General features: G+C 39.9%; 1 protein-coding gene across 1 annotated transcript in view; it reads left to right on the top strand.

Annotated features, from left to right (window-relative positions):
• Positions 1-9372: 9372 nt before the first annotated feature.
• Positions 9373-27707, top strand: part of LOC115378667 (palmdelphin-like) — an 82459-nt gene continuing 64124 nt past the window's right edge. Inside the window, exon 1 of the mRNA XM_030079075.1 lies at positions 9373-9492. The gene's annotated coding sequence lies outside the window, so the exon portion shown is untranslated. The remainder of the gene's footprint in view (positions 9493-27707) is intronic.

Raw genomic sequence — 27707 nt, forward strand, 5'->3', positions numbered from 1 at the left:
GCTAGAAAATCTAAGTCTGATACTGACTGGCTTCTTTTTAAACAACTTCGTAACAAATGTACTTTATTAATTAAAAAGGCCAAGTCGGAGTTTTACTTGTCTGTTACTACTGCATCTCTTAACAACCCAAGAAAGTTCTGGAAATGTATTAAGTCCATGTCTGTGACCAATGTTTCTTGTGTTTTACCACCTTGTATAGTGAAAGACTCAGTTACAGTTTATGACAAACCTGAAATGTTAAACTGTTTTAATGAGCACTTTGTATCTGTTGGCACTCTACCTGATTCTGTGTCTAGGCTTACTACTTCCATGCAAACCTGTACTGATGAACCTGTGAATATTGGTGAAAGGTTCAGCTTTTCCCACTTCTCTGTCCGGGAAGTGCAAAAGGCTCTTAAGGCCTTAGACCCTCAAAAATCAGCTGGACCCGATCTTCTAGAACCTAGCTTTTTGAAACTGGCAGCTGATTTCATTGCAGAACCGTTGACCTATCTTTTTAATCTCACCCTCAATACTAATGAAATTCCAACAGTTTGGAAATCTGCCTATGTTCTTCCATTGTTGAAAGGGGGAGATCAAGCGGTTTTGAATAACTACAGACCAATTTCTAATTTGTCTGCACTGGCTAAGGTACTTGAAGCTCTGGTAAGTGAACAACTCAAGGAGTTCCTATATGGTAACTGTATTTTATCTGCTTTTCAGTAAGGCTTTAGGAAGCAGCACAGCACAATTACGGCAGCCTTGAAAGTTGTAAATGATATTACAGTAGCCCTAGATGGTAAGAAGCACTGTGTGTCACTTTTCATAGATCTTTCAAAAGCATTCGACACAGTTGACTATAGTATACTGAAGCTGAGATTGCTTAACTCAGGTCTCACAGATCAGGCCGTTGCATGGTTTGCTAACTGTCTGTCTGATAGAACTCAGTGCATCAAACTTGATGGCCTCACCTCAGATGTGCTGCCTATCTGTAAAGGGGTACCCCAGGGCTCTATACTGGGCCCCCTCTTATTTACTATTTATATTAACAGGCTGGGTCAAAATGTGTCCAATGCAAATCTTCATTTCTATGCTGATGATACAGTTATTTATTGCTGCGCTGAAAGTCTTGAAAAAGCCTTCCTAAATTTGCAAACAGCTTTTGATGTTGTGCAAAATACCTTGTGTCAATTGAAACTTGTCTTGAACTCAGAAAAAACTAAACTCATGGTTTTCACTAACTCCAGGAAATTGCTAGCGAACTTACCCTCGATTGTCACTTTTCAGGGAAAAGTCATTGAGAGTGTTTCTGCATATAAGTATCTTGGTATCCTATTAGACGATGGTCTCATTTTTAAACCTCAGGGGAGCAACAGAGGAGGGATCCCTCCCCAGGACAAACAGAACGAACAATATCATGTCATCAATATAGACATCAAACTTTACTACATCAATACAGTTAATGTACTCGTCTGCAGACTGAACACATGTCTAGCATCTGGCACTGAACATTTGCTGATGTGGAGAGATAGTGTACTGTCATGACTGAACATGTAGATTTACATTACTTTTATTGTTCCAGACACAGTTTTTAATGTTTAAATGTTTGTTTTTTGGTTTGGAAACAGTTGGCATTTTCATGTAGCAGCATGGAACTTGAGCTGGAACTTCATAGAGGGGGAAGTAATAAAGAGTTGCACAAAACAGAAACACAAGTGTTCCCAGCAGGGTACACACAAATGATTGTATCAAGTCTTGTTAACTTTTTTAAGAACTAATGTAAAACTTTTCTTCATAAGAAAAAGCAAATTGTGGTAAAGGCTCTGGGGCCTCATTTATAAACATTGCGTACGCACAAAACGGGGCCTGAAATTGGCGTACGCCACTTTCCACGCAAAGGTTGTGATTTATAAAAAAAAACTTGACGGAAAAATGTGCGGTCCTCCACGTAAATTCTGAACCATCCGTAAGCCTACGCACATCTTGGAGACAAGGGGAATTTGGCGACGCAGATGGTGAATTGAATCCAAACTGCATCATGATTTGTCTCACACATTTATTTACACTCTATATCAAACGTTCATTGTAAATCCACTTTATCACAAACATTCCAAATAGCAGTGATATTTGTGCTCGCACTACTGAGCCATAACTATTGCATAAGGAACATGCATTAATAAAAAAAATAAAAAAATAAAAAAAAATAAAAAACTATATTGTAACGAGTGTAACTGATGAAATTAGTATCACTGGTTGACAAATTACACAAATGACATTAAACAATTGCAGCACAGTGAGTTCCCCTGTCACACTTCCGTCTTCAAATCATGCCAGGGTGGTGGATATCACAGATTGAAATGTAAATTGTGACAAGTTTTGATGCAAGCAGTCTAATTGCTTTAAACATATAAATACCGTGGTGACACTTGTGCGTAATTGCTGGCGTCTTGGTAAGTCAATAATAATAATAATAATAATAATAATAATAAAAACTTATTGTAGAAATTCTAACCATTCAAGCCTGACGTACTCATGCAGTTTTCCGCTATAACCTGCAGCGTGCAGCCTGCCAGTAGCCACTGTCGCCATTGTCACCTGTCACCTGCAGGCTGCAGGTGACAGGCTACTGGCTCTTAACCCCCCTTTCCAAACCCCCAGAGCGCGTTTAAAAAGACAGCAATAAGGCTCAGTTTTTAACAAATTCTTTTAATGTGTTTGCTATCTCAGACATAACGTCAGACACACATTAGACACACAGCGTTGGTCAGCACCGGCCACTGGCAAACACACCATGCGCTCGGGGCGCACTGGTGCTGGGGACAGCCGGATCCTCGGCGCCTATGGCCCCCTCGCCCCGACTCTCCTCACTGGGTCTTATTATAGCCTCCACCTTCAAATCCGACCTTTTTTTTTTTTTTTTTTTTTTTTTTTTTTTTTAAACAGCGGTAATAACGTGTTGCTACTCTCCACACTTCCTCTTATTTGTAACGCCACTACTGTGGCTGCCAAATAACATACACGTTCTCGGTTCTCCTCTCCACCTCACCCACAAGCACCTCGATTTCCGTATCTGTAAAATTCCGTTTTTTCCGCCTTTCTCTCGCAGGTTGCCATGATTAACCGTAACACACCATTGGTCAGCTGGATCATTTACATATTCATCAACATTCATGAGGTGCTTTGCATTGGCCATTTATGGTTGAATGTGGGCGTGTAGTGGGCGGAGGATGACACGCAATCTTGTCCGCAAACTTTCAGGTGGACTGTGATTTATAAAGGGAAATTGCTTGCAGGTGTGCGTACGCATGGCTTTATAAGTCTGGATTTTTTGGGGCATACGCCATTTTCGGCTTTTGGGCGTACGTACACTTTTAGTATGGATCCTACGCAAAGTTTTATAAATGAGGCCCCTGGACATCATAGGTTGGTCAGGCTGCGAAACCACACAAGGAGTGTGTTTGAAATATTCAAAGATTGTTAGACATTTGTCAGACATTTAACTGTGTCTCCAAGAACAGAACAGACTGACTCTTGAGAGCGCATCAGATGAAAATCTGCTGCTCTGCTACTGTGTTGGTTTTTGCTTCCTTATACTGTATTCAAGTATTGGGCCACCCACACATTACACCCACAAGAGCTTTTTTGACATCCTACTCTAAATCCATAGGCATGAATATGGAGTTGGTCCCCCTTTGTAGCTTGAACAGCTTCCACTCTTCTGTGGGAAGGCTTTCTACAAGATTTCAGAGTGTGTCTGTGGGAGTTTTTGCCCGTTCATCCAGAGGAGTATTTGTGAGCTCAGACACTGATGTTGGATGAGAGCGCATGGCTCACAATCTCCATTCTAGTTAATCCCAAAGGTGTTAGATGGGGTTGAGGTCAGGGCTCTGTGTGGGCCAATCAAGTTCTTCCACACCAAACTCCTTTATGGAGCTGCTTTGTGCACTGGGGCTCAGTCATGCTGGAACAGAAAAGGGTCTTCCCTAAACTGGTCCCACAAAGCTGGAAGCAGAGAATTGTCCAAAATGTCTTGGTAAGCTGAAGCGTTAAGATTTCCCTTCACTGGAACTGAGAGGCCGAGGCCAACTGCAAGAAACAAGCCCATAGCATTATCCCTCCTCCAGCAAACTTTACAGTTGGCACAATGCAGTCAGGCAGGGAACGTTCTCCTGGCATTCACCAAACCCAGACTCATCCATCAGACCGCCAGATGGAGACACATGATTGGTCTCTCCACAGAACACATTTCCACCACCCGGAGTCCAGTGGCGGCGTGCTTTACACCGCTCCATCCAATGCTTGGCATTGTGCTTGGTGTTGTAAGGCTTGCATGCAGCTGCTTGCCCATGGAAATCCATACCACGAAGCGCCCGGCACATTTTTTGTGCTGATGTTAATGCCAGAGGAGGTTTGGAGCTCTGCAGTTATTGAGTCAGTAGAGTGTTGCCCACTTTTATGCTCTATTTAACTCTGTAACTTTACGTGGTTTGCCACTTGGTGGCTGAGTTACTGTGGTTCCTAAACGCTTCCAGCTATTACGTTACCATTACAGTACCATGCTGGAATTAAAAAAAAAAAAAACGATGGTGGGATGAGGGCCCCCTGCAGGGCAAGGCACCAGTTCACCCAAGCCACAAGCCATGTGTAATTCTATTCTTCCATTGGTAGACTTACCAAACTTGAAGCACATCAACAAAAGCTGTAGAATGACAACCCAGCTACAATGGAGCTTAATGGGAGAAAGAAGTACTCTCCCTCTTGCTGAATTTTTCCATGTGTGCTTTTTAAACAGCACTGTAAATCACTTAGTCTGCAAAGAAGCCCTCACTTGACATTGAAATGATGCAACTAATGGTGCTGGTGTACATATTTTATTTCTGTTAAACACCACTGGATTCACTTTTGGCTAGAACAACAACAACAAGTAAAAACTGCAAAACTGCACCAAAAACACAAAGTAAATCAGCAAGCCAAGGTTTTCGTCAATGTATTTTTAGGCTGGAATTTTCCTTAAGTCAAGGATCATCATAACCATAGGATAGTGCTTCATCATCTACAGGTTTTGAAAGTACCATACAGTTGAGAATGACTGAACAAATAGGTCTGTGATAATCCAGAAACAGCAGCTGCATTTAAGAAGTGACAGTACATAAGGGAACAAAGTGTGGAGGTGGAAGTTAAGAACGACAGCCTTTTGATCAGATACACTGTTATCTGTTGTCTTAGTAGTACATTGGTAAAGGTTAAAAGACAACTATATCAAGAGTGTGACCTTTCAAATAAATTGGAGCATTAACTGACTGAATGAGGTTGAATGATTCAGTGAGTGACAGAAATTCAGCAGCAAGTGCTTAAGATGGAGCAGGGTTTTTCCTGCATATAAAATTACGAGGCGGCCGCCTCAGCCTAATTTCGTGCCGCCCCCGGCTCTCAAAACTCTGACGTCGGGAAAATTGTTATTTTCTGACAAGCGCCGTGGTAGATGGATGTCATTTTAACTGCAGTTGCAGCATTGCGCCAATGTGGTGGCGCTGTATCAACAAGAGTGCACTGGAAGTCGCTGCCAAAACTGCCAAAGAGGAAGAGCAGAGCCGAGAAATTCCCTTCCTAGAGGATTTTGTTTTGTGTTTCGGTTTCTTCGCTAGTGTGTGTGTTAATCGGCGGTGTTAATTACGCGAGCACATTGCAGGGGGTACGTGAAAACATAGGCGGAAATCTCGGGGGTGTCGGGGGGGACAAGACTCCTCCATCCATAAATTTTGAATAATATAGTAATATTCAATGAAAGTGCAATGCAAGCGGTGCTAATTATAAATGTAAAATAGTGGGTTTTTCAGTGTTAAAAAGTTATGACATCCCCCCATGCCTCACAGTGGTTTGGTCCGCATCCTGCTTCCGGCAGAGCGGCAGCTCGGCAACTTTCAGTCGGTCCGTCAGCTTGAGAGGCAGCAGCCTGATGAGAACTAGCAAGAAAACCTCCTCAAGTGAAAGCCAGTGAGTCATTTATCACACCACTTGTTCACCAAGCACAAGGCTGTAATATGAAAAGCGATATTTTCCCTGCTTGGTCCAAAACCTGCCTCTTTCAGCTCACTGTTTAAGCTAACAGCTAATGATTGTTTACAGGCTGAAGCGAGTGCAGGACAGTGAGGCAGAGAGAGGACAGACCACAGGAGGAGCAAATAAAGAGCTTTTTATTTTAAAGAGTCTGTCAGGATATTAATGTCAGAAATAGTTCATATTTTACTGATATTTTGAGTTTGTCTCTAGACAGATATCTATTTTTTTGCATTTTAAGTTGCATTATTTTGTGGCATAGTTTCATTTCATTTTCTTATTTGATCTAAAAGGGACAGTGCACAGCTCAAACATATACTGTATGTCACTATTTGATGCCATATCTTGCTTTGTTTTTTGTTGACACTACAATAATTTTTTTTGAAGAATAGTTTGATGTAGTTGGATTATTCAAGGTATTTCCTCTAGTTTTAGAGCTTATTTTGAGTTTCTAGTGCTTGTAAAGCTACTTTGATGGACTGTTGTGGAAATAGAACAGTGAGTAAAGAAATTAGGATTATTGCTTTTAATAGCATTATTTAAAACCTATGAACACTGGCCTAGCTTGTCTATTCAGAGAAGAGGTATCACTTCGGCTTATTTTTCAATCTGTGTTATCACATGCATACTACTGCTCATTCATTGGTAGCTGAATTGTTAGGTCTGTTTGATAAGTAATTTACATTTTTAAAATAATAATAATTTAACATATTGTTAACATAAACATACACTAACACTAAATACCGAGTGTTTGAGCAACATATCTCCTCTGTGCTACAAAAGGTCCGTGGTAAAAAAGTCTCCCCCCCCTCGCCCGCGTGATCAGGATGGTACCACCTCTGCCTCAATTTGAGCCAGGAAAAACCCTGTGGAGAGCAGACATTTTGAAGTCACCAATAAAATTCTGGTCCAGGGTTATGATGTGACTGATGCTGATAACATGAATGAAATCTTGTGTGTAAGCTAGACCACAAAGCAGAGTGGCCTTGCCATCAGGAAGCATAGCGATTCACAGGAAGGAAGGAACCAAGAGAAAATCATTGCTGTGAACTACTGTTGCACCAGTACCACAGCTCAAGACCAAACCCTAGGCTGCTGGAGTTTAATAAAATCTGAAGAAAAGCCACAGTCAGAGGGAAAGAGGCGCCAGGACCCAGCCAAGATGCGTGAATATAACTTCAGTTCACTAAAGACTTAAATCCTGTCAAACAAATAAATTGTTTTATTTGTACTTTCAGTGAAGTTTCCAAATAATTTCCCAGTACCAAATATAGCTATCAACCTACTAAGTGCCTGGACAATTGGTACTATCTATCTGTGTGGATAGATGGATGGATGGATACATGGACAGATAGAGGGGTAGACAGGAAGGATCAGGAATTGATATCAGCAAATACTGAACCTTAATCATTCTGATTGGGATCAAGGACAAAAACAGTTGACTGGGATCTCCCTGCTGTGAACCACACTAACCTGCAACCTGCAATCATGAGCTTATAACAACAGATTCTATATCTGTATCGATAACACAGAAAAATATACAAAATAAAGATATGAAAAAAGTCAAGGCAACAAGACTTTGTACACAATGTTTTTAAAAGAGCGAATGAATGAATGATACCATACGTTGTTACAAAATCAAAATTGGCAAACCATTTCACACATCATAGGCTGGTACTAAAGACTTCACAACATGTAATCAAAATTCCTTAATACTCAAATTAGATTTTTTGGTCGAAACACCCACCTTATAATGTTCTGCTTCTTGTAGCTAAACATGTCACATTCATAACCAAAGAACTGATCATTTTCTGTGTAACACAAACATTTCCCAGGGACGATTTTCTGCCAGAAAGACTGTTTCACTCAACCCAATTTCGAGTCATCAAAACTCAACCATGCTGCTGCTTATAGGAAAACTAATGTGGACAGCTATATTATGGTAATGGAATTAGGGATGCTAACCGGTGGCCGTTTGACCGGTTGTTGACCGTTTGAACTTTAACCGAATAATCTTGTCGGTTAATATTAAGGCCGAACGTGTCAGAGCCGACACAAATGTGCATGTCATATTGTAAATACCAACCAAGCTTATGGTGATCACGTATAGTTTTGAACAAAATATGTCATGCAAGTCTGCAAGAGTGATAAAACCACCAAGCAGACTCATTGAGGAATCTGGAGACAATATTTTTCACGAGGAGAGAGAGATTTCTTCTACACCACGGTAAGCAACATGCGTAAATTACATAATGTTTGTAGGATATCATGTAGTCTATGTACAATATTTGACATTGGAATGAATGGTGTTCCATATTATCTTCTGTCTGAATTGGTTGTGGGCCTGCTGAGGGGACATCCGTGGTATAGAACGGACACGGTCGCATTCTTGACTGTCTGTAAACTTTACAGACGGTCAAATAATATTCTCGGTTAACCGAAATAAACCGATTAATGAGGCCCGGTGGTCGACCAAGAAAAATTTCCATTTTCGCCATCCCTAGATGGAATACTGCTGCGACAAAAGTTTGAAGTCTCTGAAAGTTCATTTTCATACTGTAGTGGGGTGAATGGAAACAAATGGCTGGATAATAAGGTAGGAAAAATGATGTCAACTGCTTGCTTTGGAAAAAGATGAGCAAAAAGATCAAGTATACTATTTTGTAGATATTAAGCTAAAACATTCAAAATCTCTTGTATAGTTCCCTTAAATCAATATGACTTACCTAATGCACTGTGAAAAATAAATGGGGAAATTGACTTTTGGATATTTTCAGCTCTTTTGTTACTCAGACTAATTGTAGTTGAGTCACAAGGAGAAAGCCACACAAGAATATTGCCAGCCAGCTGCCTATCCTCACTTCATTGCACAGACTCTTTGAAGCTAAATATGGAGAGGAGTAGCACAGTAATTTTATGTCAGCAGTGATGTCTGTGCATGTCCATCACCAGCAGGGACAGCTGATAACACACACACACACACACACACACACACACACAGAGAGAGAGAGAGAGAGAGAGAGAGTCTCTTTGAATTTCATTTTTGTTTCTATGTGTTGTGGCATGTATCTGTGTGTTCCCATCAAAACTGACATTGTGTTTCACAGAGAGAGAGAGAGAGTGTGTGTGTAGCCATTGTTTGGCAGAAGTATGCAAGACACATGGTTCAACAGCTCTGACAGACTTATAGAGAGCAGAGAGAGGGAGAGATAGAGAGAGAGAGAGAGAGAGAGAGAGAGAGAGGGAGTGAGAGAGAGGGAGTGAGAGAGAGAGAGCAAGTCTTCCCAGGCAGTCTAAACCTCTCTCAGCCCCCACAGCCTACCTTCTCTGCTTTCCCAACACACGCTCAGGCTCAGTGATGTTGGATACGACCACAGGAGACTGAGCTCTGTCCACACACCACACACACTGTGAACTACTCGAGGACAGACACTCTCACACACACACAAACAGCTGGTGAGTAGATCTCATCAATTCCTTTGTTCATTCTCTATCTTTCTGCTGTGTTGCCGCTGCGATTTGCCTCTGCCGCTGTAATCTGTTGAAACGCTGTCAATTATCTGTTAGAAGCTGAGGGACTAGCTTTAGGCAAGAGTTTTTGAGGAAGCACTAAAGAGCTCCTCAGTTTGCTGTAAAGTGCTGTCTGTAACCACAGCATTGACGGCTTCTCACACTGTTTAAAGTCGGTAATCTCCAGTTTCACTTGTTTTTGTTTGTGGTTAGGGGCTAAAATGAGCAACAAGGTGCCTCTTGATTCTATAATCTTTTAATTCTTTTAAGCTGTCTGCTTTTTTCTCAGTGTCCCAGTGGGGGTTCAGCTTATCTAGAGGGGTCTGGCTTTAACTAGCGTGCAGTTTCATTTATAGACACAAACAGTTTCTGAGCTTATAGATAATCAAGACTGGAGAATTGCTTGAGGAATCCTGTCAGTTTGGAATCTTTTGTAGTAATCGCTACTAAAACACAAACATCTTATTAAACTGAGAAGCTGACAGGAACATGTGGGTGTATTTAATATGTATGCACACGCACACCCACATGCATGCTGTTGTGATGGGTGCTTGCAGAGCACCGGCCACCCCGCACTCTTCCCTTCCCACTCACACCAGTCAGATCGGACTAACATTTCATCACACACACCAGTGCTGGAAACAAAAGATGCCAATGAGATAGACAGAGAACCTATTTCCTCTCCTGTATCAATATCTGACACAGCACCGGTGTTGACTTCACATGCCCAGAATGAACAAGTCCTGTTGACTCATTGCGTTCAAGTTGGAAATGATATTCATTTCACCATAATCTTTTCTATTGACCATGCTGTACATGTGCATACAGAATTATATCATAGAAGTTTTGCATTTGAGAGATTCCACTGTGCCTCATTATTCACTGGAGATCTAATTTTGTGTGATAATTTATTGTCTGCAGCTGGCAATCTTTTTGTACATTACTCTTACAAGAGAAAAGTGATTTTCCAGAAAAAAAAAAAGAAAAAAAAAAAGACAACATTCCCTGTTTCACCCAGAATTTCACTCTTGGCAGGTTGGAACAATTTGGAATGGATTCAGATTACAGGCACCCCATATATAAGCAATATTGTACTGATAAATTACTTAATAAATACTGTAAGTACAAGGTGCCACATGTCCATCATATGATGTGCCTGATATGTCAATCCAACTACAGTCTACATCAGCAGACCATGGTCTGGACTGTCAACTGTTAATCCATCATAGATCAGATTAAGGAGGGAGGAGCAGGGATTAGGAGTCAGAAGGATCTTGGCTAAACAACTAGACACACAGGGTGTTACAGGGGCCAGGTCACTGTGGCTGTTGTCTGGCCTCCATTATGGCCCAACCAAGAGGTATTAGAACATCTGAAGAGGAGAGTTTTAACAGGAAAGCATTAACCTGAAGTTAACGTGGAACAATCATTTCCTATGGGAATGTATCTTCATACAAAGCCTCCACTTTAGCCTCTAACCCTAAACAGCAGACACATTCCTCTATAAGGTGCTGTTCTGCTTTCCATATGTGGACATATGATGGGTGAGCCAGTCTTGATGACTGACAGTTACTCTCTCCCATAACTGCACAAACACGTCCTAGCTGCACCTGATTGGACAAACGCTTCATCAGGGAGCTGTCCTCTCCTAGATTTCAAACCAGACCAACATGCTGCCTCCTTTTGAAAATTGATTTGATATTATGAAAACAGTTCGCCAAAATGCACCTCTAAAAACATTTGATGTGAGAAATAAACACTGCAATTGCTGACTCTGTCTTCATTTCAGATTGACGATGGTTAGTTTAAAAGTAGGAGGAGTTTTCCAGAAGCGGTGAGTCATGCCGAACACCTGTAATTTGCAAAATGTAGCCTAGATGATGAAGCTCGTGAATCTTCTTCAGGAGTGGAAATGGAAGTGAGTGAGAATTTTGTACACTAGACCTCAACTTTATGTAAATGAGGAGATGCCAAAATGATGCCCCATCTCTTGAAACACACTGCAACACTACCAGAATGCATCGCACAGCGGTTTACATAGACAATGAATGGGAAGCATGGAATGGACTGATCCTGTGGATGTGTAAAATAACTCATGCATAGGCCTGCAGTTATGGTTCTCCCTTTTATAGTCTTGTCATTCTCTTCTCTCGCACAGACTCATTCAGAACTTCTTGTTTGCTGTCTTTGTCTGGGGCTGTCAGTTGAGCTAGATCAGCTGTTCACATCACCTGGGCATGTCTATACCACAGACTGCTTGATTTGGGAAAAGATTAGCAGAAACATAAAGTATATCGATTTTGTGACTTCACTCAACATAGTGTATGCTTAAGTGTTAGCATGGAGCCTACTATCACCAAAAGAAAAAAGGAAAAAGTAGGTCTAAAGAGTAAGTAATAATGGTTAAAAGTGAAGTTATTAAAAAATGGCGAATGGTGAGTTTTTGGAAATAAACACTGTCTGATGGATAAATATAACATTTCATTTTATGTTATGGGGAGGGACCCCCAACCCGCCCAAAGCAAAGTTTCAAGAGTGATACAGAGTGGAAGTAGTAGAGGTTACTGAAGGACATGCTTCTGGCTCGCTTGTCCACCTGTTGACACCATGAAGGCCTGATCCTCCCCGCTGAAAATAGAGACGCTGCCTGGCTCACAGCTGGACCAGCCTGAGTGTGTGTGTGTGTGTGTGTGTGTGTGTGTGTGTTTATGTGTGTTTATGTGTGTGTGGCAGGTGATGTATTGCTGTTGAGAGAGCTGATGACGGGAACAAAATGAACCACCTGTCAATCATGATCCCCTCCACACACACACACACACAAATCTATCTATCTATCTATCTATATACAGTATATATATATATATATATATATATATATATATGTGTGTGTGTGTGTGTGTATGTATATATACACACACATACACACACACAATACTGAACACTGCTTAACAGTGAAATTCAGTATTTTTAGTTAAGCTTAACACCTCACATTTGTTGTATTCTTATATATATATATATACATATATATATATATATATGTATGTATATATATATATATATATATATATATATACCTTTTTTATCTCATGTATCCTTTTACTGTGTAAAAGGATTCAAAGCAATGCAATGTCTCCACAGGATCAGTGAAGTTTTCTTTGGTCTTTCCTTGGACTTAACATAAATGGCTTCATGATTTGTGGCAGGTTAGAAAAGCATGCTTGTGACCACCTGATTGGACTGGCTGCTTCTGACAGGACTGTTGCCAGTTTGAATCCCTTGACAGATTTGGGAGATTGGAGAGGGGAAATTAAATGAGGTCATACTTAATAATAACGATGATTAGTAAGTCATTCATAAGACATTAGTTAATGATGGACAAATGATGACCAAAATATTAATACACCTTTGTAAATGAGTGATTAATACTATTTAAACACACCACAAATATGTTGTTAGTACAACAGCGCACTGGGGCCACTGTAAGGAGAAAAAAAATTATGGAGCCGGGGGAGGGGATAATATTCATAGGAAAAAAACAGAAAAAGAATTTCTTAGATTAAAGTCCTCAGAGAGAAAGTCACAAATTTATGAGAAAAAAAAAACTTGTCAGACGTTCTATCATTCTTATATTCATAAAGGAAGCACATGGCTTGACTTTGTAAGGCTGCATCGGCCACACACTGCAGACACTGCTGCTCGCCGTCTATCAGGCCTGCAGTTGATGACCTCATCAAATTCTACTTTGCAATGGGATTTTTTTAACAAGGATATTCTAGCTCCTAGTGACTTTTAGCCCAGAATCACCTCATGGTTTTCCTCTGAACAGGCCCAAGTCACAGCAATGTCTCTTTGAAGTCCACGTGCTGATGATAGTATTATGATGATTTTTTTTTTTTTTTTTTTTCCAATTAATTTCAATTTCTCATAAATTTGTGAGTTTGTTTTTTTTTTTTATGTAAATTTACTACTTTAATCTTAGAGAATATCCTTTTTTTTCTATAAATTTACAACTTCAATATCAGTTTTTTCTCTGAATGTTACCCCTGGCTTCGGATTTTTTTCCCTCTCTGCAGTGGCCCTAATATACTGTAATAAGTAAGTCATCTATATTTGAATGGTTACATATTAAATATTCATGAGCAAATCATTAGTAAAAATGATAACGTATTGATTTGTTGATATATTAGGAATGGCTTAGTAATGATAGTCAGCCATTTATACATTTGTGAATGAACAAATCATGAACAAAACTTAATAATACACCTTAATACACCTCTGTAAATGATTAGTTAATACAATGTTAACATCACAAACATGTTGTAAGTCATCAACAAATGATTAGATAAATATTAAATATGCATGAACAAATTATTAGTAAATGTTTACCTAATGAATTGTTGATATACATTGTTAATGAGGCCTGTTCTTCATCTGTTATAAAAAATGCTTAAATGTACTGCTGAAACATTTTTGCATCCCTAATCTGGTGTAAACAATTCATCATACATCAGATGAACAACTGCTACACTGTGGCTGACTGTGGTAATGTCTGTGCTATAATGAATTGTTGAGGAACAGAGAATGGTGCTTTTCACTAGCAGGAAAAGCTGTGCCTTGCTCCATAGGCCAACATGACACACCACAACAGTTTTTAGCTTAGATTTGAATGTTTGATGTAGCCTGGCTTGTAACAGGGAGCGGCATATTGTGCCTTACACAAATACAGTCACGTCAGTAGTGCAAATACTAAGCAACAGCTTGGCAGTGGCTTAAGTGCATTTCTAAAAATAAATAAATACAAGAATAATCCTAGTTTAGATTTTTCTTTCATATATGCATATAATCTGAAAAGACCCTAAATGTACTGTAAGTGGACTACTTGGCTGCAAGAAGCAAATTATTTAGACATTTGGTTCTTTTCCAAGCTTTTTTATTAACATGTGTGATCACTGTATGCAGTTTCTGCTGCAGTAATGCTAATTAGTAGTAATAGTATTATTATGATAAACATAATATGTCTCATGAGAATCACCTTAGGTCATCCCCTAGATAACTAGTGTAGTACTGATATATTATACAATGCTGCAAGTGTGGAGGCCTAATCAAACAATCCAATACATCAGCCCACCCATACTTGATATATGTACATACACATGCGCATTTATGTTCTTCTGTAGGTGTGTGTGTGTGTGTGTGTGTGTGTGTGTATGATGAGTTTCTTTTTTTTTTTCTTTTTTGATCTCAGCATCCCCCTCCCACTCACTGTGTTTCCTTTCCAAACTGCAGTGCTGTGATTAATTCAGCAGTGTTACATAAACCATATCTTTGTATACAGACTATGTGAGCCATGTGAAAGTGGGTTATTAGATTAAGGGTTCTCAAACATTTTCATGACTTTCAAACAGACACAGACCGGGATGGCAGCATTTGATTTAGTCCTACAAACCCATATGGGAAGATTTTATCTGTTGTTGATTTAGTACTGAAATGTAGAAAACTATCTACATAGCCAGACAATGGTGGAGAGAGTGAAACCTATAATGAGAATAGTAATTATTACAGATAGATTGAGAGCTCTACAGCTCTAATTGTATAGAATTGTGCCGCTCATATTTGGCTAGAGACCCTTGTAACGTCCCCAACTTTGAAAACCAACTTTGAGACTGGGTTGCACCAGTAAGAATTAAATTAATCTAGAAATCAACCTTTAGTATATCTGGATTTATATTATAATCGAGGCCATGTTATACCACTTAAATTTAAACACGTTTCAACAAGTTTTTGAACATCCATACTTTATCAATCATGTTGAATTAAAGTTGATTTTAACAGAACATAAGGACAGAGAATACAATAAGCAGGCAATAATAATCAAAGACCTTAAATGTATGGTAGCCTTATCATTACTGAGTGGTGCTCCAAATGCTAATTGTTAGCCTCCTGCTACTGAGGTGGACCTCCCCCCAGCTAACATTCTGAAAAACAAAAAATAACTACCCTACATATGATTACTGAGTGTACATGGACTGTTTCATTGAACATATAATATTATCACGATAATATGTGTGCTTATTCCATATGTACTGCAGTTCTATAGGTTTTGTAATTTACTGCGATATTTAAAAAATTATCCTCTAGTTTATGGTTGTAAAGTTTCATGAGGCAGTGATTATCCTAGAGGTCACTATAGGTCATTTTATACAGTGATGTCAAGTTCCAAAAAATGGACTTAGTGGGGGTGTGGTTATGGCACTGAACTAGGCAGACGTCTCTTTGTGAGCTCCTGGCGATATTCGTTAAAAGTTCTGTACATTATCATGACGACTGGGATGCTAGAAAACTTGATAATCCAACAGCTAATGCTAACACCACCTCCCAGTCGGAAATGGATGAGGCAGAATCGGCTCAACTTGGATGTTATTCAGAAGCTGACATGATGAGTAATGACTTTGCTACAAAGTTTGAGGGAGTCCTGAATGCAATCCATGACATTAAGAAAGACGTGCCTGACTTTCTGGTCATATGGATTTGGCAGAAGAACGCGCCTCGGATACAGTTAACACAGAGAAAGACTAAAATGCTTGTCAAACAAGTTGCTCTGCTCACAAACAAGCTAGACGAGCCTGAGAATCACTCGAGAAGGTCCAACCTTAGGCCGGTTAACTTAACTGAAAAAACTGAAAAAGAACAACGCGATCACTTTTCTCGAGAAATGTTTACCTGAGGCGCTGGACCCTGAATCCTTTCCCTCACCACTCTTCATTGAGAGAGCACACAGGCTTCCTGGTTGTGCACAACCCAAGTGAGCTTCCCAACCAAGAGTCCTTATCATGCAGTTTCTCAACTTCCAAGACAAGGTTTGTGTGATGCGTGCAGCCAGGGCCAAGGGAAGGTAATGGTTGGTGAGGTCATCTTTTTCCTGGATGGATCAGCGGAGATTCATCGGCAGAGGAGACGTAAGAACGTAGAACGTAGAACTTCGTAGAACGTAAGAGAGATGGTTAAATTGACTAACTGAAACAAGTTATTACTAGACTTAAGCAGCTTGAATCATCTATTGTGTTATCCATTTACAGAAAGATGATTGACTCAAGCTATGAAGGACATGGAGATGGCCAGGCCATGTATTGTCATCCTGGTTCATTTCACATCCTAGAGGGGTTGTGGTGTTGATTCACAAACCATTCTGAGTGAATAATACATTTTCTGATTCAGCTGGTAGATATTTGGTGATATAAGATACTTTCCTAAATGAAAATATTAACTTGGTAAATATCTATGTGATATGATAATCCCACTTTTTTCCAAAATCTATTTTTACTGATTGCCTCCCTTCCAGGTAAATTTATAATAGCAGTGGACTTTAACTGCACTTTAGACCCTAAGTTGGATTGTGCATCTGGGTTGGACACCTCTCATACACAAAGCAGGATGGAAATACATCAGGTCAACTAAGCCTATGTGATCCATGGAGGATTCAAAATCTAAGCAAAAGAAAATACTCATCAACATTTAATATATAGTCATGTATAGATTATTCTTTAATTTCTACTTCTCTGCTAGCCAGTATACAGAGCTGTGTACATGACAGCATTGTTCTGTCTGATCATTCCCCCACCTCACTATTTTTTATTAATTTACAGTTACGCAAAGGTTCCTCTAGATGGTCTTTACATCCCAAATGGCTACATGATCTGGTTTAAATAAAATTTGGGGGTGAAAATATTGACATTTACTTTGAAATAAACAAAGCTCAGACCTCTGCGGCCACTCAGTGGGAAGCTTTCAAAGTTTATATTAAAGGGCAAATCATTAGCTTCACTAGTTCCAAATTTAAAAAATTTAAACAGAAAATGAATGAGTTGCATTCAAAAATTAGAAAACTGGAAAAGGTGGCACACAGTTACAATGCAATACAAGTAAAACAAAAACTTTTAAAACGGAGCATGAGGAGCTTTTCTCACAAAAAGCTGAAAATAGTCTAATTAGACTTAAACTTAACTCTGAAAGAGCAATTAATGCAATTAAAAAAGATAACGGGGAAATTACTACAGATCTATTGGAAATTAACCATACCTTTGTGACATTTTATAAGGCTCTTTATCAATCTGACTATCTAATTAATTCGACAACTCAGGACAATTATTTAGATAGATTAAATCTTCCCTCTATCTCAGAAGATGTTAGACTTCAGCTAGATGAAAAAAAAAAAAAATGGATTTAGAACATGTACCTAATGCCATTCTTGATATGAAAGGGGGTAAAGCTTCCGGGCCCAATTCTCCAAATAGACATTTATAAATGATTTGAAGATAAACTGGTAGCGTCTTTGTTAGATATGTATATAGAAACCTTTAAACAGGGCTGCCTTCCCCTTCGCTGTGTAGGGCCTTGATCACTCTTATTTAAAGCCAGGAAAGCCTCCAACAGATTGTGGCTCCCATAGACCAATCTCTCTTCTAAACGCTGATGCCAAGATTATTGCTAAGGCGTTGTTGCTAAGGCACATGCTAAGGCCCATGATACATGCCAATCAAAATGGCTTTATAAAAAAATCGTCAAGGATTTCACAATGTGAGGAGGGTACTTAATATAATACATGAATGTGAAGGGTCCCCTGACAATGCCATCTTCCATATATTTTCATTATCTGGAGGTCAGAGGTCAAGGGGATTAAAGTGTTTATTTTAAGAATGTTAGCCAGGAGTGAACTTCAGTGTCAGGAGGCTAACAGTTTATTTGGAGCATTCAGACCATATCCAGCACTCAGTAACAGTGACAGGAAGACAACACCACTACTGTCCTATAGAACAACAAGGAGGGTTGGTAACAATTTCAAGTTTTGAAAACTTGTTATTTTACAGTCACTGACAGCTGCTACACACTGGTCAGCTCACCAGCGATGTTGTATCAAAAAAACAGCAATTTCTAATTTTTCTCTAACTTTTGATTTTGAGAAATTACAGAGTTGATAGTAAATATAGCTCTCTGATTGTGTCCCATATTTTCCTGGGAGGAATTCTTTCATTTTGCTCCATCCAGCTCAAATAAGATGCCATTTGAACCACCACAGAGACAGACTTAACTTTCATCCCTAATTTCCCTTTTGAATCCAGTTTAAAACCATTTTCCTGCCTTTTTAGTTAAATCCATGAAGTTAAAAAGGAAATCTTAGGTAGCAATGGTATATAACATGTTTGCATTGAATTTGCGTGTTGTCTTGTTGGTTTTGGTTACTAATGCCAGTGCTGATGTTGTTTATAAGTGTACGGGCCGGAAAAATGGAAGAAGATGTACGCTAACAATGTTGTGTTCATTTTCAAGGATACATCATGGTTTTGTCTGCCATGCTGCTAAGTTGTTGTTTTGCCAGTGGTGCGGAGCATAACATGAAATGGGGTTCATGTAGAAACCTACATCTCATAGTATTTACTTTATGTGAGTTTGGGATCTTTTTCTAAGAATCAAGAATAAAAGGATTCAAAGCATGTTATCTGGATGCAGGATGACATGTGCCTTTGCTGTCACCAGATATTGAAAACATTTGGTCAGTCAGGGACAGTCTTTAGTCAGTTAGGGAGGCACAGACTTATATTATTTTCATCTTGTTAGTATTGTCAGAGTTTGTCTAAGGACTTTTATGACATTTCTGATTTCAGGCTACAGCCACAGCACAACACATCTGCACACTTTTCAAATACTGCACACTGGATGGCCCCACTAACTTGTCACCACAGCAGAGAATTACAGTTGCCATTTTATTCTGTATCAGCTGAATGACCATAGCAACACTATAATGACCATTCTACTCCATTCAATTCTCGGTTCAAACCAAAAGGCACATCCAGACAAACATATTATCTTTATCATAATGATGCAGGTAGCGTAACCCTGATTTCACAGGGAAATGCAAACTAGGTATTTAAAGTAAAATCATGTCCCTGTACAGATCCCCACGAATACTTGTGTATGTGTGTTATTTGTATGATCCAGCAGTAACAGGACAGGACAGAATAGTCACAACACTTTTATGCATGAAAATATCAGTGATCAAGAGAAGAGAGTGTCAGTGCTATGTTATTGGTAACCTGAAAGGAATTCATCAAAGATGTCATTGTGTTCTAGCAAAACTAGGAGTTGCTTGGCAACCACTTCCTCAAGGATTTTGGATGTAAAAGGAAGTTTGGATAAAGGTCTGCCATTCTGACAGAGAGATAGATCAAGAAATCAGGCACACAGTCAGACTCAGGGCAGCTATTCACACCAGACAGGGAACAGGCCTTTAAGCTCTTTAAGGAACATGTAGGTACAATGTCAAGGGGATTGGACGAAGATTTCACTAGGGACCTAGGGATCAGGTCTTGAAATGTACTGGACAAAACTGACTCAAAAAAGTGGTACAGGAGGCAGGCCAATCGTATTCTTAATTTATTGAAAGGATTATCCCTTGAGATATAGCATCTAATTTTTGAGGGGCTCCTGGTAGCAGGCTGAGGACGTCGGCCCAGATTAGGGTTTCTCAACGGGGGCGGTACCGCCCCCCAGGGGGTGTTCAAAGAAGGTCAGGGGGCGTTGGAAACAATTCTTTTGACTGGGGGGCGTTGGGGATCTTTGAAAAAAATATAAAAATATATATGTAAATATTTAATATAAAAGCCTGTATTATATAACACCTAAAGATTCATACATGGGTTGAAATATAGAATTAGGCGTACTTGCAAAAACCTGCCAGTTTACAGGAGTCTCTTTACCTCTGAGTTTCCAGCAGTTGATGATTTCTGTTTCGTACTTCATGCTGCATTTAGGAGAAAGGGACATCAGAGCATCGTGTATTAAATGTCACCACCAGTATGGCTCTTCTCCAGTGGCAGCGGAATTGGGGGGTTCGGGGCCTTTCGGGATTCCCGACAGGCGGTGCCGACTGCACCGCCTGTCGGTTCACGGTGCACTGACAGTCGGCAATACTGCCTTCTCTTCGTGGCAGCCACGGTGTTCGATTTAGTGTGTAAATTTTTTTTTTCCTCCTCATACTTTTCCAGTATAATATCCACTCCTCCGCCGTTAAATACGCGGTGCTTTTGTCCTTGTCGCTCATGTTTGTTGTTGGTCAGCTGCCTCGGAACCCGCCCCTTATACATGCGCGTTCACGGCTCTTGATGAGACAAACCTGGATTGAGTGAGCGAGTTGATAACCGGCGTCGTGATACCGGTTATCCCTGATCACCATGATCTCCATTAGTGTAGCCGGATAGGTCTGAGAGATCCAGGGAAAACTGAGCTTGCTTCGTGATACAGGCCTCAGGTATAGTCAGCTAACTTGCCACTGGATACAAAAACGAGATTCATTTTACACAACAAACGTTACGGTGTGATTCGCCTGGTGCTAACCATCTACGTTAGTTAGCTAAAGCTAGCTAACGACCGTTAGCTAACGTTCTCTAAATTACATACCTTAGATGTTGTGCAAATAGCTGGACATGTATAACTTAAAACCCTTTCTCGTTTGCTTTTGGGGGCAGGGGAAGTGGCAGCAACGTTTCGGTGGACATAGTTTATCGTTAGTCTGGGCAAATCCGTGAGGCACCGGTAGAATATGTAAGCGTTAGGCTTAGCCATTACACAGACCGGAAACTGAAATGCCGCTATCTGGCGAAACCGGATGTGCGTCACTCGTCTTGTGCACTGAGCAAATTGGCTCCTTTCAATGCACAGGAGCAGTGTCTCTACTCCACCATGCAGTTTCAATGTACCCACCTTATTATAATGTGGTGAAGAATGATGAATGCCACTCAATTCAGTTCTCAAAAGAACAGAACTTAGAAATGCCACAGGAGTTCATGGGAGCTCTTTTACCCCAATGTAATCCAAAATATAAGAGCATTTCACACCATTCTTTATGTTGTTTTGTACATTTGACATTAGACATTTGACATTGGATTCAAGACAGGAATTAAAAAGCAGTCTATTAATTCTGTGGGTTATTGGTCATGTATGAACCTGAGGGGTTTTATTCTCCCTCAGTCTGTAAGAGTAAATGTAATTTATTTCAGACTTGGTGCCCTTCTGTATTCTTTTGGAGACAGCAAATGTTATTATTGAGAAAATAAAGATCCTGTAGGTGCATAGGTGCAATTACATCCAAGACAGGAATAAATACAAAAGCAAAAAAGTTTTTCCCACAGAACTTGAATGCTGAAGAACTTGAATACCAGACTGGCAGCCATTTTTTTTGTGCACCACTGTCATGGTGCTGGGCTAGATTCTTTATGACTTCGGTCAAGTCACTCAATCTCTAAGCTGAGAGGTTTTGCAGCGAAGACTCAATTAGTGGAAAGACATCTCACATTTCCGCTGGTGTATGTTAGCCATTGAAGGTTAACAAACACTTTTATATGGTTTCTAGTGTCAGGTTGAAATTGAGTTTTGACTGTTGTCGAAGCACTCGTGTGACACAGCAGGAGAAACAAATTCAGGTGTTCAAAGAACTTTTAATAATTTCTAGATTTAGGCTACACAGCAAACTGCACTGTTGTCAAGCGTATGTTACACACTTTAGGGCTCCTCTGACTTGTCACCATGGCAAACAACTGCAATAAGTGTGCACACTATACCATGGCTTTCGGGGGAGCTTTTTATTATTATTATTATTATTATTATTATTATTATTAATCACTTCATTTTATTTATTTATTTGTGGCTGTACCAACCATATAACCACAACACTGCACAGGGGCCCTAAGCAGGTTGCTGATGCGTCAAGCCTGCCCTGATTCAAGTGCAGTGTTTTTTCCCATGCTGTGGACAGGAAAAACTGGTTTATGTCTACAAGAACTTGGGAATACATATCAACAGACAAACTATTGAGAATGTGTAGAAAAAGTGGTGCTTCTGTGGGGTTGTTCAACAGAAACACAGTCATTATTAAAACGCATTTGAATCATAAATACAGAATCACAATCAAAATATCCTAAAACAAAAAGTTGTTTCAATTCAGTCCCCAAGTAAGAGCAAAGTCAAGCCATGGTTATGTGTTGAGCCAGATCCATGTTAATGGAGTCAGCATGAACACCATCATCTTATGTCAGGTTGCACTGCCCATTCCCCATGTATCCCTGTGATAAAAGTCAGGCAGTAGTTGAGAACAGGCTGACATTTTCCCTGTTCAGGTGCTAATAGCAACATGAACACTGGCACCACACAAATAAAATGTCCCTGCTTACTTGTCATAGAAGATCACATTACATCCTATGTATTTTGAGAAGCTTTGCTATTTCACTGCCAGTCAAGTGATACAGCCTACAGCCTATGTAGAGCTAAGTCCCCTCTTAGTGGTGAGCTTTGTGTAGCAGAACACATCAAAGTGGTGTAATATATGGTAGATCTAATAATATGACAAGACACCAGAATTAGACAGGGGACTTGATTAATTTGATGATGATTGTTATGGATAATTTACTGACTGTGGTGCTCCTTTCTTAAACGGAAACTATCGGTTTAGTGTAATATCAACAAAATATATATAATTCACATTTCTGCTAACCTAAAGCAAGCAGTCATGTTTTACAACTCGGATAACGTTTGTCAGCGCTTGTGTCGGCAGCAGCTGCATTGGCTCATGTCCCCCAGCATCTATTCGACAAACTGGGCCCATTTGGACTAAACATTCCACTGTGCAACTGGATTTTAGACTTCTTCTCAGGAAGACCTCAGTTTGAGTGAAATACAGTCATCATCCACCATCTCACTTGAGCACTGGATCTCCTCAATGATGTGTCCTGAGCCCCCTACTGTTCACCCTGATGAATCACGGCTGTTGTGCAAAGCGGAACACAAACCTCATCATAGAGTGCATGGATGACACGACAGTGTTGGGCCTGATCCAGAACAACCAGGAGAACGCTTACAGAGAGGAAGTGAAGCTTTTTGCAGACTGATACAAGAGCAACAATCTTGTAAATGTCAAAAAAAACAAAAAAAAAAACAAAACAAAAAAAAAAAAAAAACAAAGGAAATGGTAATTGACTTCATGAAGAAACAGTCTATGGGGGGTGTTTTGATGAGTTGAACTTGGGTGGAGTGAAATGCTCCACCGGAAAACAGTCCCCGGGGAAACGTTTGTAGCCAACAATCATTTCTGTGGTTATAGTAACTGCAGTGCAGACTGGCTCATATAAAGCTACGTAGTTTGATCATTTGCACAATGAAAAATGTGACAAAGCATTTTATATTGCAGAAGGCATATAAATTAAAATTCTAACTTTAACAGTACTTCATTAAAGTCCAGCTGTGTCTCCCCCAGTATATCTTCTGCCTGTGCAGCTCACTATCTTACATTGCAAGATGAAATGTGAATCAGGAGCAGGAGCTGAAACCTCACTTATTACAATGTGTTGTGTCATCATGTTTCATCTGTTGCCTGTATTCTCTCCAATTCTTTTGGGGCGAAAAAAAAATCCATATTTGCAGAGTTTAAAACAGCTTATTTGTGACTTGAGGATTGACTGGTTGTTTCTGGATGACCCTTTGTCCTGAAAAATTGATGAAAAAAAATTTGAAAGAAAATAACCAAAAACTTAGTTTTAAAAAATTACAATAAATCAGACAGTTTCCACAAAAAAATCCCAGAAAGTTAGCAAAACATATTATATAATACATATTATATAAATATTATTGTAAATATACTGTATATTTACAATTACAACAAAATAGTCATACATTTACCACAAAATTACCCCCAAAACTGCATTTCTTTGATGCATTTTCATGTGAGTGCATAACTAATAATAATCCACAATCATGTCAGTATATTAATTTCCATAAATTTAAAAAAGAAACAGAAAAAAACATAAAGATTATTACAATTTCAAGTGCATTATTACAAATCATGCATCAAATTTTGCAAGTCTTTATGGCATAAAATAGCATAACATTTTTTATTTACTTTTTCTCTCTTTTTTGTTTTTTCTCTGCTCTTCTAGGTGTGTGGTCTTGGGTGGGTAGGTGAGGGCTTTGCTGTATGTCATTTTAAAAAAATGGACGAATTACAATATCATCACTGTATTGTGTGCTTGGCAATATTTCCAAATTAAAAATTAAAATATAGGAAAAAATACATAAAGTACAGAATACAGAAAGTATTCACACCCCTTCACTTCACATTTTGTTACTTTACAGACTTATACTAAAATGATTTGAGTATAGTTTTCTTTTAAAAAATCTACATGAAGTACCCCATAATGACAAATTGAAAACACGTGAAACATGTTTTCAGACTTTTTTGTAAATTTATTGAAAATGTAAACTTTTAAACATAATAGATACATGAGTGTTCACACCCGTGGTTTAATATTTTGTTGAAGCACCTTTGGCAGCAATCACAGCCTCAAGTCTTCTTGGGTATGTCTCTACAATCTTGGCACACCAAGCTTGGCATTTTCTCCCATTCTTCTTGCAGATCCTCTCAAGCTCAGTCAGGTTGGATGGGCAGCGTCTGCAGACAGCCATTTTTAGGTCTTTCCAGAGATGTTCATTTGGATTCAAGTCCGGGCTCTGGCTGGGCCACTCAAGGACATTCACAGACTGCTCCTGAAGGCACTCCTTTGTTATCTTGGCTGTGTGCTTCGGGTCATTGTTGTGTTGGAAGATGAATCCTTGCCGTAGTCTGAGTTCCAGAGCACTCTGGAACAGGTTTTACAAGGATACAAGGATACAAGGAAGTTTATTGGTCATTATACAACAGGTTGTATAATGAAATTAAAATGTGGTTCCCTCTTGATTGACTAATTGATTGTATAAAAAATAAAATTATTAAACATGGAGGAGTGCAGATCGTGCATTTAGTAGTCTCACAGCCTGAGGGAAGAAGCTGCTCTGTAGTCTGGTGGTACGGCAGCAGATACTTCTGTATCTTTTTCCGGACGGCAGCAGGGTGAACAGGCTGTGGCTGGGGTGGGTGTTGTCTTTTAGGATCTCACCTCACCTCCCCGATATCACTGATGCTTGGTAGATGGGTGCCAATGATGTTTTGGGCAGTTTTAACCACTTCTTGCAGAGTCTTCCTGTCCTGGGCCGTGCACATCCCATGCCAGTTTGTGATGTTTCCAGTCAGGATGCTTTCAATCGCTCCTTTGTAGAAGCTGACAAGAACTTGGCGTGGGAATTTTGCTTTCTTAAGTTTCCTTAAGAAATACAGCCGTTTCTGGGCTTTTTTAACCAGGGCAGAGATATGTGAAGTCCATGACAGGTTCTCTGTTATGTTGATTCCCAGGAACTTAAAACTGCTCACTTGCTCCACCTCAGCTCCATTGATGTAGACAGTGTTGTATGTCTTTGCCTACTTTTTTCGAAAATCAACTATCAGCTCTTTGGTTTTGCTGACATTGAGCAGTAGGTTGTTTTCTGTGCGCCATTCTGCAAGATGGTTGATTTCCTCCCGATACGAAAACTCATCATTGTTGGAGATCTGGCCAGTGATGGTGGTGTCATCTGCGAACTTCACAATAGAGTTCTCTCCATGTCGGGGGTTGCAGTCGTGGGTGTACAGTGTGAACAGGAGGGGGCTGAGCACACAGCCCTGGGGCACTCCGGTGTTGAGCACTAGAGTGGAGGAGGAGAGACTGCCAATCCGAACTGACTGGGGTCTGTTTGTGAGGAAGTGCAGTATCCAGTTGCAGAGGGTGGTACTGATGCCCAGAGTGTTCAGTTTTCCAATCAGCTTCATGGGGGAGATTGTGTTGAAAGCTGAGCTGAAATCACTTGAGTATATTTGTGAAGAAAAAAACGTACTCTTACTCCGCTACATTAGGCTATACTGAGCTTGTTACTTTTCTTTTATTCACCCCGTGTACAGATCATTTTAATGTTTTATTTTGTTAGAGAGAGAGAGAGAGAGAGAGACATCCGCCAGGCTAAGCCATGTGACTGTGTTTCACCAATCAACGTAGCTGTAGCCATGCACCCTGGTCACGTGACCATACTCAATTTCAGCAGCGGGAGTGGGACGGGAGTTTACAGTTTTTTTCACAGTCAGTCAGAGCAAATCAAAGGAAGATGGCAGAATCAACGATCAGCAACGGCGACACAGAAGAGGAGGAACACCTGTGGCCTATTAAAAGCATGTTCACGTTGCAGGCCAGCACTCACATTACAACCAGAGCCCGTCGATGACACTATATTAGACATTCTCTGTTACAACACGCTCAAGCGTGACTGCCCCCGGTATGCACATCATCATGTTGAAACGGATGGTGTGAGCAGTGCCAATGAGCAGTGCCTGCTTTCTCCAGACATGATGCTTGGAGTTCAGGCCAAAAAGTTCTATTTTGGTTTCATCAGACCAGAGAATTTTGTTTCTCCTAGTCAGAGAACCACCTTAAGCACCTTAAGGATTTAAGGTGCTTTTTGACAAACTCCAAGCGGGTTGTCATGTGCCTTTTAGTGAGCAGTGGCTCCCGTCTAGCCACTCTACCATAAAGGCCTGATTGGTGGAGTGTGTTAGCAATGGTTGACCTACTGGATGGTTGTCCTATCTCCACAAGAGAACACTGGAGTGTTGCCTTTGTGATTGGGTTGTTGGTCACCTCTCTGACCAAGGCCCTTCTTCCCCGATTATTCAGTGTGGTCAAGCGGCGAGATCTAGGGAAGGTCCTGGTAGTTCCAAACTTCTTCCATTTTCGAATACTGGAGACCACAGTGCTTTTCGGGACGTTCAATGCTGTCGGAATTTTTTTTGTATCCTTACCCAGATTTGTGCCTTGGCACAATCCAGTCTCAGAGGTCTACATACAATTCCTTTGACTTCATTGCTTTGTTTCTGCTCTGATATGCACTGTCAACTGTGAGACCTCATATAGACAGGTGTGTGCCATTCCAAATTATGTCCAGTCAACTGAATTTACCACAGGTGGATTCTAATCAAGTTGAAGAAGCATCTCAAGGATGATCAGTGGAAATTGGATGCACCTGAGCTCAATTTTGAGCATCACAGCACAGGGTGTGAATACTTATGTACCTATTATGTTTAAATGTTTACATTTTTAATAAATTCACAAAAATGTCTGAAAACATGTTTTGACTTTGTCATTATAGGCTATTTTGTGTAGATTTTTTTTTTTTAAATAAAACTATACTCAAATAAGTCTGTAACATAACAAAATGTGGAA

Source organism: Myripristis murdjan, chromosome 20 (genome assembly GCF_902150065.1).
Source record: "Myripristis murdjan chromosome 20, fMyrMur1.1, whole genome shotgun sequence".
NCBI classification, from domain to species: Eukaryota; Metazoa; Chordata; class Actinopteri; order Holocentriformes; family Holocentridae; genus Myripristis; species Myripristis murdjan.